Source organism: Mobula hypostoma, chromosome 16, assembly GCF_963921235.1.
Source record: "Mobula hypostoma chromosome 16, sMobHyp1.1, whole genome shotgun sequence".
Classification (NCBI taxonomy): domain Eukaryota; kingdom Metazoa; phylum Chordata; class Chondrichthyes; order Myliobatiformes; family Myliobatidae; genus Mobula; species Mobula hypostoma.
Genome location: NC_086112.1, coordinates 1077057 through 1093644, shown reverse-complemented (window position 1 = coordinate 1093644; position 16588 = coordinate 1077057). Strand labels below are relative to the sequence as shown.

The window sequence follows — 16588 nt, the reverse complement described above, 5'->3', positions numbered from 1 at the left end:
TTCTGCTGTTTAAGGGAGGCTCTAAAAATAAACCAATAAGTATAGGCTAGTGAGCCTGACATCAGTTGAAAGAGTACAGAGAAAATTTACAAGGATGTTGCCGGGTCTGGAGGACCTGAGTTCTAAAGAGAGATAAGGTTAGAATTTTAATTCTTGGAACTTAGAAGATTGAGAGGAGACTTGATAGAAGTACACAAAACTAAGAGGGGTACAGATAGAGTAAATGCATGCGGGCTTTTTCCGCTGAGTTTGAGTGGGATTACAACTAGAGGTCATGAGTTAAAGGTGAAAGGTGAAACATTTAAGGGAAGCATGAGGGGAAAGTTCTTCACAGCGGGTCATGAGAGTGTGGAATGAGCTGCCAGCACAAGTGGTGCATGAGAGCTCAATTTCAATGTTTAAGAGCAGTTTTGATAGGTACATGGATGGTAGGGGTATGGAGAGATCTCGTCCCAGTGCAGGTCGAAGAGAGTAGGCAGTTTAAACAGTTTGGCATAGACTAGATGGGCCATTGAGGCTGCTTCTGTCCTGAACTTTTCTATGGTTCTAAAATTAAATAATAATAATAAGAAGAAGAACAAGAAGAAGAAGAAGAAATAAAAATAAATATTGAGAACATGAGATGTAGAGTCCTTCAAAGTGAGTCCATAGGTTATGGGGCAAATGAAGTTGAGTGAAGTTATCACTTTTGGTTCAAGAGCCTGATGGTTAAGGGGTAATAACTGTTCCTGAACCTGGTGGTGTGAGTTCTGAGGTTTCTGTACGTTCTTCCTGGTGGATGAGGGGTAATAACTGTTCCTGAAGCTGGTGGTGTGAGTTCTGAGTCTCCTGCATCTTCTTCCTGATGGCAGCAGTGAGAAGAGAGCATGTCCTGAGTAGTGGGGGTCCCTGATGATGGATGCTGCTTTCCTGTAACAATACCTTGTGTAGATGTGCTCAGTGGTTGGGGAGGCTTTACCCGAGATGGACTGGGCTGCATCCATTACTTTTTGTAGGATTTTCCATTCAAGGGCATCGATGTTTCCGTGCCAGGCTGTGATGCAGCTGGTCAATATACTCTCCACTACACATCCTATAGAAGTTTGTCAAAGTTCTAGATATCATGGTGAATCTTTGCAAACTCGAAAGGAAGTAAGGTGGTGTCGTGCTTTCTTCATAATTGCACTTGCACGCTGGCCCGAAGTAATAACACCGAGGAATTTAAAGTTGCTGACCCTCTCCAGCTCCGATCTTCTGATGAGGACCTCTTGTTTCCTTCTCCTGAGGCCTATAATTTGCTCTTTGGTCTTGCCGACATTGAGTGGGAGATTGTTGTCGTGGCACCACTCAGTCAGATTTCCAGTCTCCCTCCGAATCAAAGATGGCGATGAATCAGCATGTAAGAGGGAGCTTTCAGCACGGCTGGAAGTGCAGCTGATCTGATTATGAAGTTTAGGCACACATTCCATGAGGAAGGAGAGAAGCTGTTTCTTGTTGGAGAAGCTGCTGCATTGTCTGTGCCACAAAGGGGGCAATCAGCTTTCTGAGAGAAATTGCTGGAGGATGGAACAAGTTGTGAAGGGCCATGTTGTCACATGATGTGATTGCTCTACGTATTCGAATGACCCGCAAGATGTTCCCTCCTCCATCTTTTACCAAATCATTCCGAGAAATTAGAGAGAAGGAAAACATGATTGAGAAGCGAAACATTCCCAAAAGCCATGTAGTGTCTTCAGTAGTAGCCTCTGTTGCTAAAGTGGCCCCTGATACCGTGGGGATAGAGTTTGAGGAATGAGGTTGAAAGACTCTAAGCTGGGCTGATTCGATGGATGTCTGCTAAGCTTCAGCTAAATGTGACACGTCCATTGGGAAACCCGACCCACCTGTAGGCCTTACGACACAGCGAAATACTGCTGAGAAGGGTCTCTTGACCAGACAGGCCACCGACATTTTTTGTTACAACTGTGGAGAAGATGGATATCTCAAGTGAGACTATTAGGGACAGAAAAATCTTTGAAAAGTAAGTCAGCAGTTAATCAAACAGAGAAGAAAAGAGGCAAACCTACAAAGGGACCAGTAAAGGAACAGGCTGGCATTTGGAGAGGATACACGCCAATCAATGTATCAAGGGAAGTACTAAAGTGCAATACGTTATTCTTGAAGCTTTAGTGGGAGCAAGCTCTGATGTATCCATACGAACTCAAGGCTAGAACCATACTTGACACAGGTTCTCAAACAACAAGAATTCTGCAGATGCTGGAAATTCAAGCAACATACATCAAAGTTGCTGGTGAACGCAGCAGGCCAAGCAGCATCTATAGGAAGAGGTGCAGTCGACGTTTCAGGCCGAGACCCTTCGTCAGGACTAACTGAAGGAAGAGTGAGTAAGGGATTTGAAAGCTGGAGGGGGAGGGGGAGATGCAAAATGATAGGAGAAGACAGGAGGGGGAGGGATGGAGTCAAGAGCTGGACAGGTGATAGGCAAAAGGGGATACGAGAGGATCATGGGACAGGAGGTCCGGGAAGAAAGACAAGGGGGGGGGTGACCCAGAGGATGGGCAAGAGGTATATTCAGAGGGACAGAGGGAGAAAAAGGAGAGTGAGAGAAAGAATGTGTGCATAAAAATGAGTAACAGATGGGGTACGAGGGGGAGGTGGGGCCTAGCGGAAGTTAGAGAAGTCAATGTTCATGCCATCAGGTTGGAGGCTACCCAGACGGAATATAAGGTGTTGTTCCTCCAACCTGAGTGTGGCTTCATCTTTACAGTAGAGGAGGCCGTGGATAGACATGTCAGAATGGGAATGGGATGTGGAATTAAAATGTGTGGCCACTGGGAGATCCTGCTTTCTCTGGCGGACAGAGCGTAGATGTTCAGCAAAGCGGTCTCCCAGTCTGCGTCGGGTCTCACCAATATATAAAAGGCCACATCGGGAGCACCGGACGCAGTATATCACCCCAGTCAACTCACAGGTGAAGTGATGCCTCACCTGGAAGGACTGTTTGGGGCCCTGAATGGTGGTAAGGGAGGAAGTGTAAGGGCATGTGTAGCACTTGTTCCAGGATAAGTGCCAGGAGGGAGATCAGTGGGGAGGGATGGGGGGGACGAATGGACAAGGGAGTTGTATAGGGAGCGATCCCTGCGGAATGCAGAGAGAGGCGGGGAGGGAAAGATGTGCTTAGTGGTGGGATCCCGTTGGAGGTGGCGGAAGTTACGGAGAATAATATGTTGGACCCGGAGGCTGGTGGGGTGGTAGGTGAGGACCAGGGGAACCCTATTCCTAGTGGGGTGGTGGGAGGATGGAGTGAGAGCAGATGTACGTGAAATGGGGGAGATGCGTTTAAGAGCAGGTTCTCAAGTTACTTTACTTTACAGATCCTTTTACAACCAGTATTTGATGCATTTACCATTGATGCCACTCAATGCCCTTTAAGATTTGGGTGCTTAGTTCTGATGAGTACCCGTATATGTTGTTGAAACTGGAGTTTTCAGAAGCAGATGTTGGAATAACTGAGACTATAGACACATCAGTGCTGGTCTGCACCGATCTGGGTGAAAAGGGTAAAGCTTCCATTTTTGTGGGAACAAATACTCCCATTATGGGAAGGCTCGTGGGAGCATGCAAGGAGAGAAATGGTGAAATTTTTTTGAAAACCTTGTCCATTTACCCTGTGTTCAGAGCTTCTTTGAGAAGGTGCAAGTTCCTCGTAAGCAGGATGATGAGCATAAATGAGGAACTGGGTGGTACAACCCATCTAAACCTGTCCTGGTACATTCTGGAGGAGCAGCTAGAGTTACGGAAACCACCCCCCCCCCCAAATTTTCCTTGGCCAACGCGGATGCTCCTGATGATCAGGAAGAAGACTTACACTTACCTGCAGGAGTGCTGGTGAGACCTGAACTTCAGAAATCTTTGATTGTCTCTGCAAACAGGATGGCAGTGATGATCAGGAACACATCGGGGAGAGAGGTTACCTTCAGATGTGGTGTGCCGACTATCCCTCTTTCTCCTGTGATGGTAGTGTCTAGTTTTGCTGGGGAAATGGAAGAGTAACCGTTTCCTGGATCGGGGAAGTCAACATTAAAATCAGGCAACTTCAGTGACTCACTAATGCCTGAGAAAAGGAAAAAGAGATTAACAGAGCAGTTAGTTGGAGCTGAAGATGCCTTTTCTACCAACAAGTCTGATGTTGGTTGCTCCAAGGGTACTTCCTGCACTATCAGAGTGACTAAGGACACCACTTTTTGAGAGAGGTCTCACCGGTTAGCATCAGCAGAAGCTGAAGATGTTCAACAGCACCTACTTAAGCTGCAAGAAGCTGAGTTTAGTCATGGAGCAGGGGGAGCCTGAGCCAGCTGAAGATAGAAGGGATGGACAGGAAGAGTCACAAGGAGAAATTGAAGATGGGATAAGAATATCTCAGAGAGTCAGGAAATCCCTAGATATGATGGCAGAGGAGGCACCAGGGAAACAGGGTATTATGTCCATTCCCATGGTGAGATATTCTACTTCCATTTCCAAATTGATCAGAGGTCCTGAAATCACAAAATTAATAAGTTCCAAAGTCCTTAGGGCATGACTATTTGGTGGAGGGAGAGTGTAATGCTCTGGTTAAAATTTCTCCTGCTATGCTGTAGGTATTTCACTTTATCAGTCCTGTAAAAGCAGAGTGTTTTGCTTTTAGAATGTTTTAGTTTCAGCTGGAAGATAAGGTGCTACGAGGTTCAATTTAGGAATGTTGTGTCAGCCAATCAGGATGGTGGAATTGGGGGAAGGTTCTAGAGAGAGCTGGGCAGAGTGAGACTTGTGACAGACGGTGCGGTTCTTGGTTTCTATTTGATAGGAGGGGAGGTGGTTGAGGATGCCATGGGAAGGAGTGGCCTTGTTACATGAAATGGTTTGCGCAGACGAGTGGCTCCAAGGAGCAAGGTCCAGTGCTCCCAGTGAGAGTGGCCATTGGTCTGAGATGGATCTCAAGTGACGTTTGGAATGTCATTTACCTCCTGTCACATCCTTGCAAGCAGAGCAAGTGCTACACCTCATCCCTCACTACCATTTAGGGGCACAAACAGTCCTTATGGGTGAGGTGACACTTCACTTGTGAGTCTTTTGCAATTATATACTGTGTCCGGTGCTCCCAGTGTGGCCTCCTGTATATCGGTGAGACCCGACATAGATTGGGAGACCGTTTTGCTGAGCACCTACACTCCATTGACCAGAAGATGCAGGATCTCTCAGTGGCCACCCATTTTAATTCCACTTCCCTTTCCTATTCCGAAATGTCAATCCATGGCCTCCTCTACTGTCACAATGAGGCTATACTCAGGCTGGACGGACAACACCTTAAATACTGTCAGGATAGCCTCCAACCTGATGGCAAAGACATCGATTTCTTGAAATTCCAGTCATGCCCCCCCCAGCTCCTTCACCACTTCCCATGCCATTATCCCTCTCTCACCTGATCTCCCTGCCCGCTCATTGCTCCCTCTGATTCTCCTCCCCCCTTTTCTTTCTTTCATGGCCTTCTGTTCTCTCCTATCGGTCTCCCACTTCTCCAGTCCTGTATCTCTTTCACCAATTCCCAGCTCTTTACTTCACCACTCCCCCCTCTCCACTTTCACCTATCACCTGGTGCTCCCCCTCATCCTTTTTTCCCCAGTCCTGCCGAAGGATTTTGGTCTGAAACATCGACTGTACTTTTTCTCCATAAATGCTGCTTGGCCATTTTGTGTGTGTTGCTCGGATGTCCAGCATCTGCAGATTCTCTCTTGTTTATGTTTCAAGATGAGCTCCAACTTTACGTGCACATTTAGAAACATAGAAACATAGAAAACCTGCAACACAATACTGGCCCTTTGGTCCACAATGCCATGCCGAACATGTAGTTACTTTAGAAATTACCTAGGATTACCCATAACACTCTATTTTTCTAAGCTCCATGTACCTATCCAGGAGTCTCTTAAAAGACCCTATCGTATCCGCCTCCACCACCGTCACCAGTAGCCCATTCCATGCACTCACCAACCTCTGCGTAAAAAAACTTACCCCTGACATTTCCTCTGTACCTACTTCCAAGCACCTTAAAGCTGTGCCCTCTCATGTTAGTCATTTCAGCTCTGGGAAAAAGCCTCTGACTATCCACATGATCCACATGATCAATGCCTCTCATCACCTCTGTCAGGTCACCTCTCATCCTCCGTCACTCCAACGAAAAAAGGCCGAGTTCACTCAATCTATTCTCATAAGGCATGCTGTCCAATCCAGGCAACATCCTTATAAATCTCCTCTGCACCCCTCTATGCTTTCCACATCCTTCCTGTAGTGAGGTGACCAGAACTGAGCACAATACTCCAAGTGGGGTCTGACCAGGGTCCTATATAGCTGTAACATTACCTCTCGGCTCCGAAACTGAATCCCATGATTGATGAAGGCCAATGCACCATATGCTTTCTTAATCACAGAGTCAATCTGCATAGCTTTGAGTGTCCCAAGGACTCGGACCCCAAAATCCCTCTGATCCTCCACACTGCCAAGAGTCTTAACATTAATGTTATATTCTGTCATCATATTTGACCTACCAAAACAAACCACCTCACACTTACCTGGGTTGAACTCCATCTGCCACTTTTCAGCCCAGTTTTGCATCCTATCAATGTCCCGCTGTAACCTCTGACAGCCCTCCACACTATCCACAACACCTCCAACCTTTGTGTCATCAACAAATGTACTAACCCATCCCTCCACTTCTTCATCCAGGTCATTTATAAAAATCACGAAGAGTAAGGGCCACAGAACAGATCCCTGAAGCACACCACTGGTGACTGACCTCCATGCAAAATATGACCCATCTACATCCACTCTTTGCCTTCTGTGGGCAAGCCAATTCTGGATCCACAAAGCAAGGACCCCTTGGATCCCATGCCTCTTTACTTCCTCAATAAGCCTGGCATGGGGAACCTTATCAAATGCCTTACTGAAATCTATATACAAAATATCTACTGCTCTACCTTCATCAACTTGTTTAGTCACATCAATTTGGACTGAGTCATTGTAATTGGCCCTTTTTTTCTTTTTCCTATTTGAAATTAGTAAATTTGTAAATATACTTTCTTTATAAGTTTATGCAGTGTATGGTTTGTTTTTTTCTTGTCGACTGTCACTTGTGTTTGGGCAGTGTTTATACAGCATTCACTCAAATTGAGGTTTCCTTAATTAGAACATCACAATGTTCCTATTTGGTTGAACCCCAAATCATACCGACCCTAGATGCCTATTGTTTATGAACGGTGGCCTACTCACCGCTGGGTCCCATGGCTGCCAAATGGGTTTGCATACGAGACCAGTGAGGGAGCTAAACGCACCAAGTGCACATTCAGTCACAAACAAAAACACCCAAGTCCCTGACTGTCATATGGTAGATTGATGGCCCATGAGGAAAGGTGTAATTATCCAGCGTCAGTGTGGGGGTGTGGATGGTGGGGAAAGAGGAATTATCCAGTGTCAGTGTGGGGGTGTGGATGGTGGGGAAAGAGGAATTATCCAGTGTCAGTGTGGGGGTGTGGATGGTGGGGAAAGGTGTAATCATCCAGCGTCAGTGTGGGGGTGTGGATAGTGGGGAAAGGTGTAATTATCCAGTGTCAGTGTGGGGGTGTGGATGGTGGGGAAAGAGGAATTATCCAGTGTCAGTGTGGGGGTGTGGATGGTGGGGAAAGGTGTAATCATCCAGTGTCAGTGTGGGGGTGTGGCTGGTGGGGAAAGGGGAATTATCCAGTGTCAGTGTCGGGGTGTGGATAGTGGGGAAAGTGGAATAATCCAGTGTCAGTTTGGGGGTGTGGATGGCGGGGAAAGGTGTAATTTTCTAGTATCAGTGTGGGGGTTTGGATGGTGGGGAAAGGGGAATTATCCAGTGTCAGTCTGGGGGTGTGGATGGTGGGGAAAGGGGAATTACCCATTGTCAGTGTGGGGGTGTGGATGGTGGGGAAAGGGGAATTATCCAGTGTCAGTGTGGGGGTGTGGATGGTGGGGAAAGGGGAATTACCCATGTTTAGTGTGCGGGTGTGGATGGTGGGGAAAGGTGTAATTATCTAGTGTCAATGTGGGGGTGCGGATGGTGGGGAAAGGGGAATTATCCAGTGTCAGTCTGGGGGTGTGGATGGTGGGGAAAGGGGAATTATCCAGTGTAAGTGTCTGGGTGTGGATGGTGGGGAAAGGAGAATTATCCAGTGTCAGTGTTGCGGTGTGGATGGTGGGGAAAGGGAAATTAACCAGTGTCAGTGTGGGGGTGTGGATGGTGGGGAAAGGTGTAATAATTCAGCGTCAGTGTGGGGGTGTGGATGGTGGGGAAAGGTGTAATTATCCAGTGTCAGTGTGGCGGTGTGGATGGTGGGGAAAGAGGAATTATCCAGTGTCAGTGTCGGGGTGTGGATCGTGGGGAAAGGGGAATTATCCCGTGTCAGTGTGGGGGTGTGGATGGTGGGGAAACTGGATTATCCACTGTCAGTGTGGGGGTGTGGATAGTGGGGAAAGAGGAATTATCCAGAGTCAGTGTTGGGGTGTGGATGGTGGGGAAAGGTGTAATCATCCAGTGTCAGTGTGGGGGTGTGGATGCTGGGAAAAGGGGAATTATCCAGTGTCAGTGTTGGGGAGTGGATAGTGGGGAAGAGGAATTATCCAGTGTCAGTGTGGGGGTGTGGATGGTGGGGAAAGCAGAATTATCCAGTGTCAGTGTGGGGTGGGGATGGTGGGGAAAGGTGTAATTATCCAGTGTCAGTGTGGGTGTGTCAATGGTGGGGAAAGGGGAATTATCCAGTGTCAGTGTGGGGGTGTGGATGGTGGGGAAAGGGGAATTATCCACTATCAGTGTAGGGGTGTGGATGGTGGTGAAATGGGAATTATCCAGTGTCAGTGTGGGATTATGGATGGTGGGGAAAGGAGAGTTATCCAGTGTCAGTGTTGGGGTGTGGATGGTGGGGAAAGGTGTAATTATCCAGTGTCAGTGTGGGGGTGTGTATGGTGGGGAAAGGGGAATTATCCAGTTTCAGTGTCGGGGTGTGGATGGTGGGGAAAGGGGAATTATCCAGTGTCAGTGTGGGGGTGTGGATGGTTGGAAAGGTGTAATTATCCAGTGTCAGTGTCGGGTGTGGATGGTGGGCAATGGGGAATTATGCAGTGTCAGTGTGGGCGTGTGGATGGTGGGGAAAGGGGAATTACCCATGTTTAGTGTGCGGGTGTGGATGGTGGGGAAAGGTGTAATTATCTAGTGTCAATGTGGGGGTGCGGATGGTGGGGAAAGGGGAATTATCCAGTGTCAGTCTGGGGGTGTGGATGGTGGGGAAAGGGGAATTATCCAGTGTAAGTGTCAGGGTGTGGATGGTGGGGAAAGGAGAATTATCCAGTGTCAGTGTTGCGGTGTGGATGGTGGGGAAAGGGAAATTAACCAGTGTCAGTGTGGGGGTGTGGATGGTGGGGAAAGGTGTAATAATTCAGCGTCAGTGTGGGGGTGTGGATGGTGGGGAAAGGTGTAATTATCCAGTGTCAGTGTGGCGGTGTGGATGGTGGGGAAAGAGGAATTATCCAGTGTCAGTGTCGGGGTGTGGATCGTGGGGAAAGGGGAATTATCCCGTGTCAGTGTGGGGGTGTGGATGGTGGGGAAACTGGATTATCCACTGTCAGTGTGGGGGTGTGGATAGTGGGGAAAGAGGAATTATCCAGAGTCAGTGTTGGGGTGTGGATGGTGGGGAAAGGTGTAATCATCCAGTGTCAGTGTGGGGGTGTGGATGCTGGGAAAAGGGGAATTATCCAGTGTCAGTGTTGGGGAGTGGATAGTGGGGAAGAGGAATTATCCAGTGTCAGTGTGGGGGTGTGGATGGTGGGGAAAGCAGAATTATCCAGTGTCAGTGTGGTGTGGGGATGGTGGGGAAAGGTGTAATTATCCAGTGTCAGTGTGGGTGTGTCAATGGTGGGGAAAGGGGAATTATCCAGTGTCAGTGTGGGGGTGTGGATGGTGGGGAAAGGGGAATTATCCACTGTCAGTGTAGGGGTGTGGATGGTGGTGAAATGGGAATTATCCAGTGTCAGTGTGGGATTATGGATGGTGGGGAAAGGAGAGTTATCCAGTGTCAGTGTTGGGGTGTGGATGGTTGGGAAAGGTGTAATTATCCAGTGTCAGTGTGGGGGTGTGTATGGTGGGGAAAGGGGAATTATCCAGTTTCAGTGTCGGGGTGTGGATGGTGGGGAAAGGGGAATTATCCAGTGTCAGTGTGGGGGTGTGGATGGTTGGAAAGGTGTAATTATCCAGTGTCAGTGTCGGGTGTGGATGGTGGGCAATGGGGAATTATGCAGTGTCAGTGTGGGCGTGTGGATGGTGGGGAAAGGGGAATTATCCAGTGTCAGTGTGGGGGTGTGGATGGTGGGGAAAGGTGTAATTATCCAGTATCAGTGTGGGTGTGTGGATGGTGGGGAAAGGTGTGAATATCTAGTGTCAGTGTGGGTGTGTGGATGGTGGGGAAAGGTGTAATTATCCAGTGTCAGTGTCGGGGTGTGGATGGTGGGGAAGGGAAATTTTCCAGTGTCAGTGTCGGGGTGTGGATCGTGGGGAAAGGGGAATTATCCAGTGTCAGTGTGGGGGTGTGGATGGTGGGGAAAGATGTGAATATCTAGTGTCAGTGTAGGGTGTGGATGTTGGGGAAAGTGGATTATCCAGTGTCAGTGTGGGGGTGTGTATGGTGGGGAAAGAGGAATTACCCAGAGTCAGTGTTGGGGTGTGGATGGTGGGGAAAGGGTAATTATCCAGTGTCAGTGTGGGGGTGTGGATTGTGGGGAAAGGGGAATAATCCAGTGTCAGTGTGGGGGTGTGGATGGTGGGAAAAGGGGAATTATCCAGTGTCAGTGTCGGGGTGTGGATGGTGGGGAAAGGGGAATTATCCAGAGTCAGTGTGGGGGTGTGGATGGTGGGGAAGGGAAATTTTCCAGTGTCAGTGTGGGGGTGTGGATGGTGGGGAAAGATGTGAATATCTAGTCTCAGTGTGGGGTGTGGATGGTGGGGAAGGTGGATTATCCAGTGTCAGTGTGGGGGTGTGGATTGTGGGGAAAGAGGAATTACCCAGAGTTAGTGTTGGGGTGTGGATGGTGGGGAAATGGTAATTATCCAGTGACAGTGTCGGGGTGTGGATGGTGGGGAAAGGGGAATTATCCAGTGTCAGTGTGGGGTTGTGCATGTTGGGGAAGAGAAATTTTCCAGTGTCAGTGTCGGGGTGTGGATCGTGGGGAAAGGGGAATTATCCCGTGTTAGTGTGGGGGTGTGGATGGTGGGGAAACTGGATTATCCACTGTCAGTGTGGGGGTGTGGATGGTGGGGAAAGAGGAATTATCCAGAGTCAGTGTTGGGATGTGGATGGTGGGGAAAGGTGTAATCATCCAGTGTCAGTGTGGGGGTGTGGATGGTGGGGAAAGGGAAATTATCCAGTGTCAGTGTCGGGGAGCGGATAGTGGGGAAGGGGAATTATCCAGTGTCAGTGTGGGGGTGTGGATGGTGGGGAAAGGAGAATTATCCAGTGGCAGTTTGGAGTGTGGATGGTGGGGAAAGGTGTAATTATCCAGTGTCAGTGTGGGGGGTGTGGATGGTGGGGAAAGAGGAATTATCCAGTGTCAGTGTGGGGGTGTGGATGGTGGGGAAAGGGGAATTATCCAGTGTCAGTGTCGGGGAGTGGATAGTGGGGAAGGGGAATTATCCAGTGTCAGTGTGGGGGTGTGGATGGTGGGGAAAGGGGAATTATCCAGTGTCAGTGTCGGGGAGTGGATAGTGGGGAAGGGGAATTATCCAGTGTCAGTGTGGGGGTGTGGATGGTGGGGAAAGGGGAATTATCCAGTGTCAGTGTTGGGGTGTGGATGGTGGGGAAAGGGGAATTATCCAGTGTCAGTGTGGGGGTGTGGATGGTGGGGAAAGGGGAATTATCCAGTGTCAGTGTCGGGGTGTGGATGGTGGGGAAAGGGGAATTATCCAGTGTCAGTGTGGGGGTGTAGATGGTGGGGAAGGGAAATTTTCCAGTGTCAGTGTCGGTGTGTGGATCGTGGTGAAAGGGGAATTATCCCGTGTCAGTGTGAGGGTGTGGATGGTGGGGTAACTGGATTATCCACTGTCAGTGTGGGGGTGTGGATGGTGGGGAAAGGGGAATTATCCAGTGTCAGTGTCGGGGTGTGGATGGTGGGGAAGGGAAATTTTCCAGTGTCAGTGTCGGGGTGTGGATCGTGGGGAAAGGGGAATTATCCCGTGTCAGTGTGGGGGTGTGGATAGTGGGGAAAGGGGAATTATCCAGTGTCAGTGTTGGGGTGTGGATGGTGGGGAAAGGGGAATTATCCAGTGTCAGTCTGGGGGTGTGGATGGTGGGGAAAGGGGAATTATCCAGTGTAAGTGTCAGGGTGTGGATGGTGGGGAAAGGAGAATTATCCAGTGTCAGTGTTGCGGTGTGGATGGTGGGGAAAGGGAAATTAACCAGTGTCAGTGTGGGGGTGTGGATGGTGGGGAAAGGTGTAATAATTCAGCGTCAGTGTGGGGGTGTGGATGGTGGGGAAAGGTGTAATTATCCAGTGTCAGTGTGGCGGTGTGGATGGTGGGGAAAGAGGAATTATCCAGTGTCAGTGTCGGGGTGTGGATCGTGGGGAAAGGGGAATTATCCCGTGTCAGTGTGGGGGTGTGGATGGTGGGGAAACTGGATTATCCACTGTCAGTGTGGGGGTGTGGATAGTGGGGAAAGAGGAATTATCCAGAGTCAGTGTTGGGGTGTGGATGGTGGGGAAAGGTGTAATCATCCAGTGTCAGTGTGGGGGTGTGGATGCTGGGAAAAGGGGAATTATCCAGTGTCAGTGTTGGGGAGTGGATAGTGGGGAAGAGGAATTATCCAGTGTCAGTGTGGGGGTGTGGATGGTGGGGAAAGCAGAATTATCCAGTGTCAGTGTGGGGTGGGGATGGTGGGGAAAGGTGTAATTATCCAGTGTCAGTGTGGGTGTGTCAATGGTGGGGAAAGGGGAATTATCCAGTGTCAGTGTGGGGGTGTGGATGGTGGGGAAAGGGGAATTATCCACTATCAGTGTAGGGGTGTGGATGGTGGTGAAATGGGAATTATCCAGTGTCAGTGTGGGATTATGGATGGTGGGGAAAGGAGAGTTATCCAGTGTCAGTGTTGGGGTGTGGATGGTGGGGAAAGGTGTAATTATCCAGTGTCAGTGTGGGGGTGTGTATGGTGGGGAAAGGGGAATTATCCAGTTTCAGTGTCGGGGTGTGGATGGTGGGGAAAGGGGAATTATCCAGTGTCAGTGTGGGGGTGTGGATGGTTGGAAAGGTGTAATTATCCAGTGTCAGTGTCGGGTGTGGATGGTGGGCAATGGGGAATTATGCAGTGTCAGTGTGGGCGTGTGGATGGTGGGGAAAGGGGAATTACCCATGTTTAGTGTGCGGGTGTGGATGGTGGGGAAAGGTGTAATTATCTAGTGTCAATGTGGGGGTGCGGATGGTGGGGAAAGGGGAATTATCCAGTGTCAGTCTGGGGGTGTGGATGGTGGGGAAAGGGGAATTATCCAGTGTAAGTGTCAGGGTGTGGATGGTGGGGAAAGGAGAATTATCCAGTGTCAGTGTTGCGGTGTGGATGGTGGGGAAAGGGAAATTAACCAGTGTCAGTGTGGGGGTGTGGATGGTGGGGAAAGGTGTAATAATTCAGCGTCAGTGTGGGGGTGTGGATGGTGGGGAAAGGTGTAATTATCCAGTGTCAGTGTGGCGGTGTGGATGGTGGGGAAAGAGGAATTATCCAGTGTCAGTGTCGGGGTGTGGATCGTGGGGAAAGGGGAATTATCCCGTGTCAGTGTGGGGGTGTGGATGGTGGGGAAACTGGATTATCCACTGTCAGTGTGGGGGTGTGGATAGTGGGGAAAGAGGAATTATCCAGAGTCAGTGTTGGGGTGTGGATGGTGGGGAAAGGTGTAATCATCCAGTGTCAGTGTGGGGGTGTGGATGCTGGGAAAAGGGGAATTATCCAGTGTCAGTGTTGGGGAGTGGATAGTGGGGAAGAGGAATTATCCAGTGTCAGTGTGGGGGTGTGGATGGTGGGGAAAGCAGAATTATCCAGTGTCAGTGTGGTGTGGGGATGGTGGGGAAAGGTGTAATTATCCAGTGTCAGTGTGGGTGTGTCAATGGTGGGGAAAGGGGAATTATCCAGTGTCAGTGTGGGGGTGTGGATGGTGGGGAAAGGGGAATTATCCACTGTCAGTGTAGGGGTGTGGATGGTGGTGAAATGGGAATTATCCAGTGTCAGTGTGGGATTATGGATGGTGGGGAAAGGAGAGTTATCCAGTGTCAGTGTTGGGGTGTGGATGGTTGGGAAAGGTGTAATTATCCAGTGTCAGTGTGGGGGTGTGTATGGTGGGGAAAGGGGAATTATCCAGTTTCAGTGTCGGGGTGTGGATGGTGGGGAAAGGGGAATTATCCAGTGTCAGTGTGGGGGTGTGGATGGTTGGAAAGGTGTAATTATCCAGTGTCAGTGTCGGGTGTGGATGGTGGGCAATGGGGAATTATGCAGTGTCAGTGTGGGCGTGTGGATGGTGGGGAAAGGGGAATTATCCAGTGTCAGTGTGGGGGTGTGGATGGTGGGGAAAGGTGTAATTATCCAGTATCAGTGTGGGTGTGTGGATGGTGGGGAAAGGTGTGAATATCTAGTGTCAGTGTGGGTGTGTGGATGGTGGGGAAAGGTGTAATTATCCAGTGTCAGTGTCGGGGTGTGGATGGTGGGGAAGGGAAATTTTCCAGTGTCAGTGTCGGGGTGTGGATCGTGGGGAAAGGGGAATTATCCAGTGTCAGTGTGGGGGTGTGGATGGTGGGGAAAGATGTGAATATCTAGTGTCAGTGTAGGGTGTGGATGTTGGGGAAAGTGGATTATCCAGTGTCAGTGTGGGGGTGTGTATGGTGGGGAAAGAGGAATTACCCAGAGTCAGTGTTGGGGTGTGGATGGTGGGGAAAGGGTAATTATCCAGTGTCAGTGTGGGGGTGTGGATTGTGGGGAAAGGGGAATAATCCAGTGTCAGTGTGGGGGTGTGGATGGTGGGAAAAGGGGAATTATCCAGTGTCAGTGTCGGGGTGTGGATGGTGGGGAAAGGGGAATTATCCAGAGTCAGTGTGGGGGTGTGGATGGTGGGGAAGGGAAATTTTCCAGTGTCAGTGTGGGGGTGTGGATGGTGGGGAAAGATGTGAATATCTAGTCTCAGTGTGGGGTGTGGATGGTGGGGAAGGTGGATTATCCAGTGTCAGTGTGGGGGTGTGGATTGTGGGGAAAGAGGAATTACCCAGAGTTAGTGTTGGGGTGTGGATGGTGGGGAAATGGTAATTATCCAGTGACAGTGTCGGGGTGTGGATGGTGGGGAAAGGGGAATTATCCAGTGTCAGTGTGGGGTTGTGCATGTTGGGGAAGAGAAATTTTCCAGTGTCAGTGTCGGGGTGTGGATCGTGGGGAAAGGGGAATTATCCCGTGTTAGTGTGGGGGTGTGGATGGTGGGGAAACTGGATTATCCACTGTCAGTGTGGGGGTGTGGATGGTGGGGAAAGAGGAATTATCCAGAGTCAGTGTTGGGATGTGGATGGTGGGGAAAGGTGTAATCATCCAGTGTCAGTGTGGGGGTGTGGATGGTGGGGAAAGGGAAATTATCCAGTGTCAGTGTCGGGGAGCGGATAGTGGGGAAGGGGAATTATCCAGTGTCAGTGTGGGGGTGTGGATGGTGGGGAAAGGAGAATTATCCAGTGGCAGTTTGGAGTGTGGATGGTGGGGAAAGGTGTAATTATCCAGTGTCAGTGTGGGGGGTGTGGATGGTGGGGAAAGAGGAATTATCCAGTGTCAGTGTGGGGGTGTGGATGGTGGGGAAAGGGGAATTATCCAGTGTCAGTGTCGGGGAGTGGATAGTGGGGAAGGGGAATTATCCAGTGTCAGTGTGGGGGTGTGGATGGTGGGGAAAGGGGAATTATCCAGTGTCAGTGTCGGGGAGTGGATAGTGGGGAAGGGGAATTATCCAGTGTCAGTGTGGGGGTGTGGATGGTGGGGAAAGGGGAATTATCCAGTGTCAGTGTTGGGGTGTGGATGGTGGGGAAAGGGGAATTATCCAGTGTCAGTGTGGGGGTGTGGATGGTGGGAAAAGGGGAATTATCCAGTGTCAGTGTCGGGGTGTGGATGGTGGGGAAAGGGGAATTATCCAGTGTCAGTGTGGGGGTGTAGATGGTGGGGAAGGGAAATTTTCCAGTGTCAGTGTCGGTGTGTGGATCGTGGTGAAAGGGGAATTATCCCGTGTCAGTGTGAGGGTGTGGATGGTGGGGTAACTGGATTATCCACTGTCAGTGTGGGGGTGTGGATGGTGGGGAAAGGGGAATTATCCAGTGTCAGTGTCGGGGTGTGGATGGTGGGGAAGGGAAATTTTCCAGTGTCAGTGTCGGGGTGTGGATCGTGGGGAAAGGGGAATTATCCCGTGTCAGTGTGGGGGTGTGGATAGTGGGGAAAGGGGAATTATCCAGTGTCAGTGTTGGGGTGTGGATGGTGGGCAAAGGTGTCATTGTCGAGTGTCAGTGTGGGGGTGTGGATGG

The 16588-nt window shown here is 49.8% G+C and overlaps 1 long non-coding RNA gene across 1 annotated transcript in view; it reads right to left on the bottom strand.

Moving 5' to 3' along the window:
• The window catches only part of LOC134357634 (uncharacterized), a 244807-nt gene that overhangs the window by 86242 nt on the left and 141977 nt on the right, over positions 1-16588 (bottom strand). The window contains exon 3 of the long non-coding RNA XR_010020683.1: positions 3854-4093. This is a non-coding gene — a long non-coding RNA (uncharacterized LOC134357634). The remainder of the gene's footprint in view (positions 1-3853; positions 4094-16588) is intronic.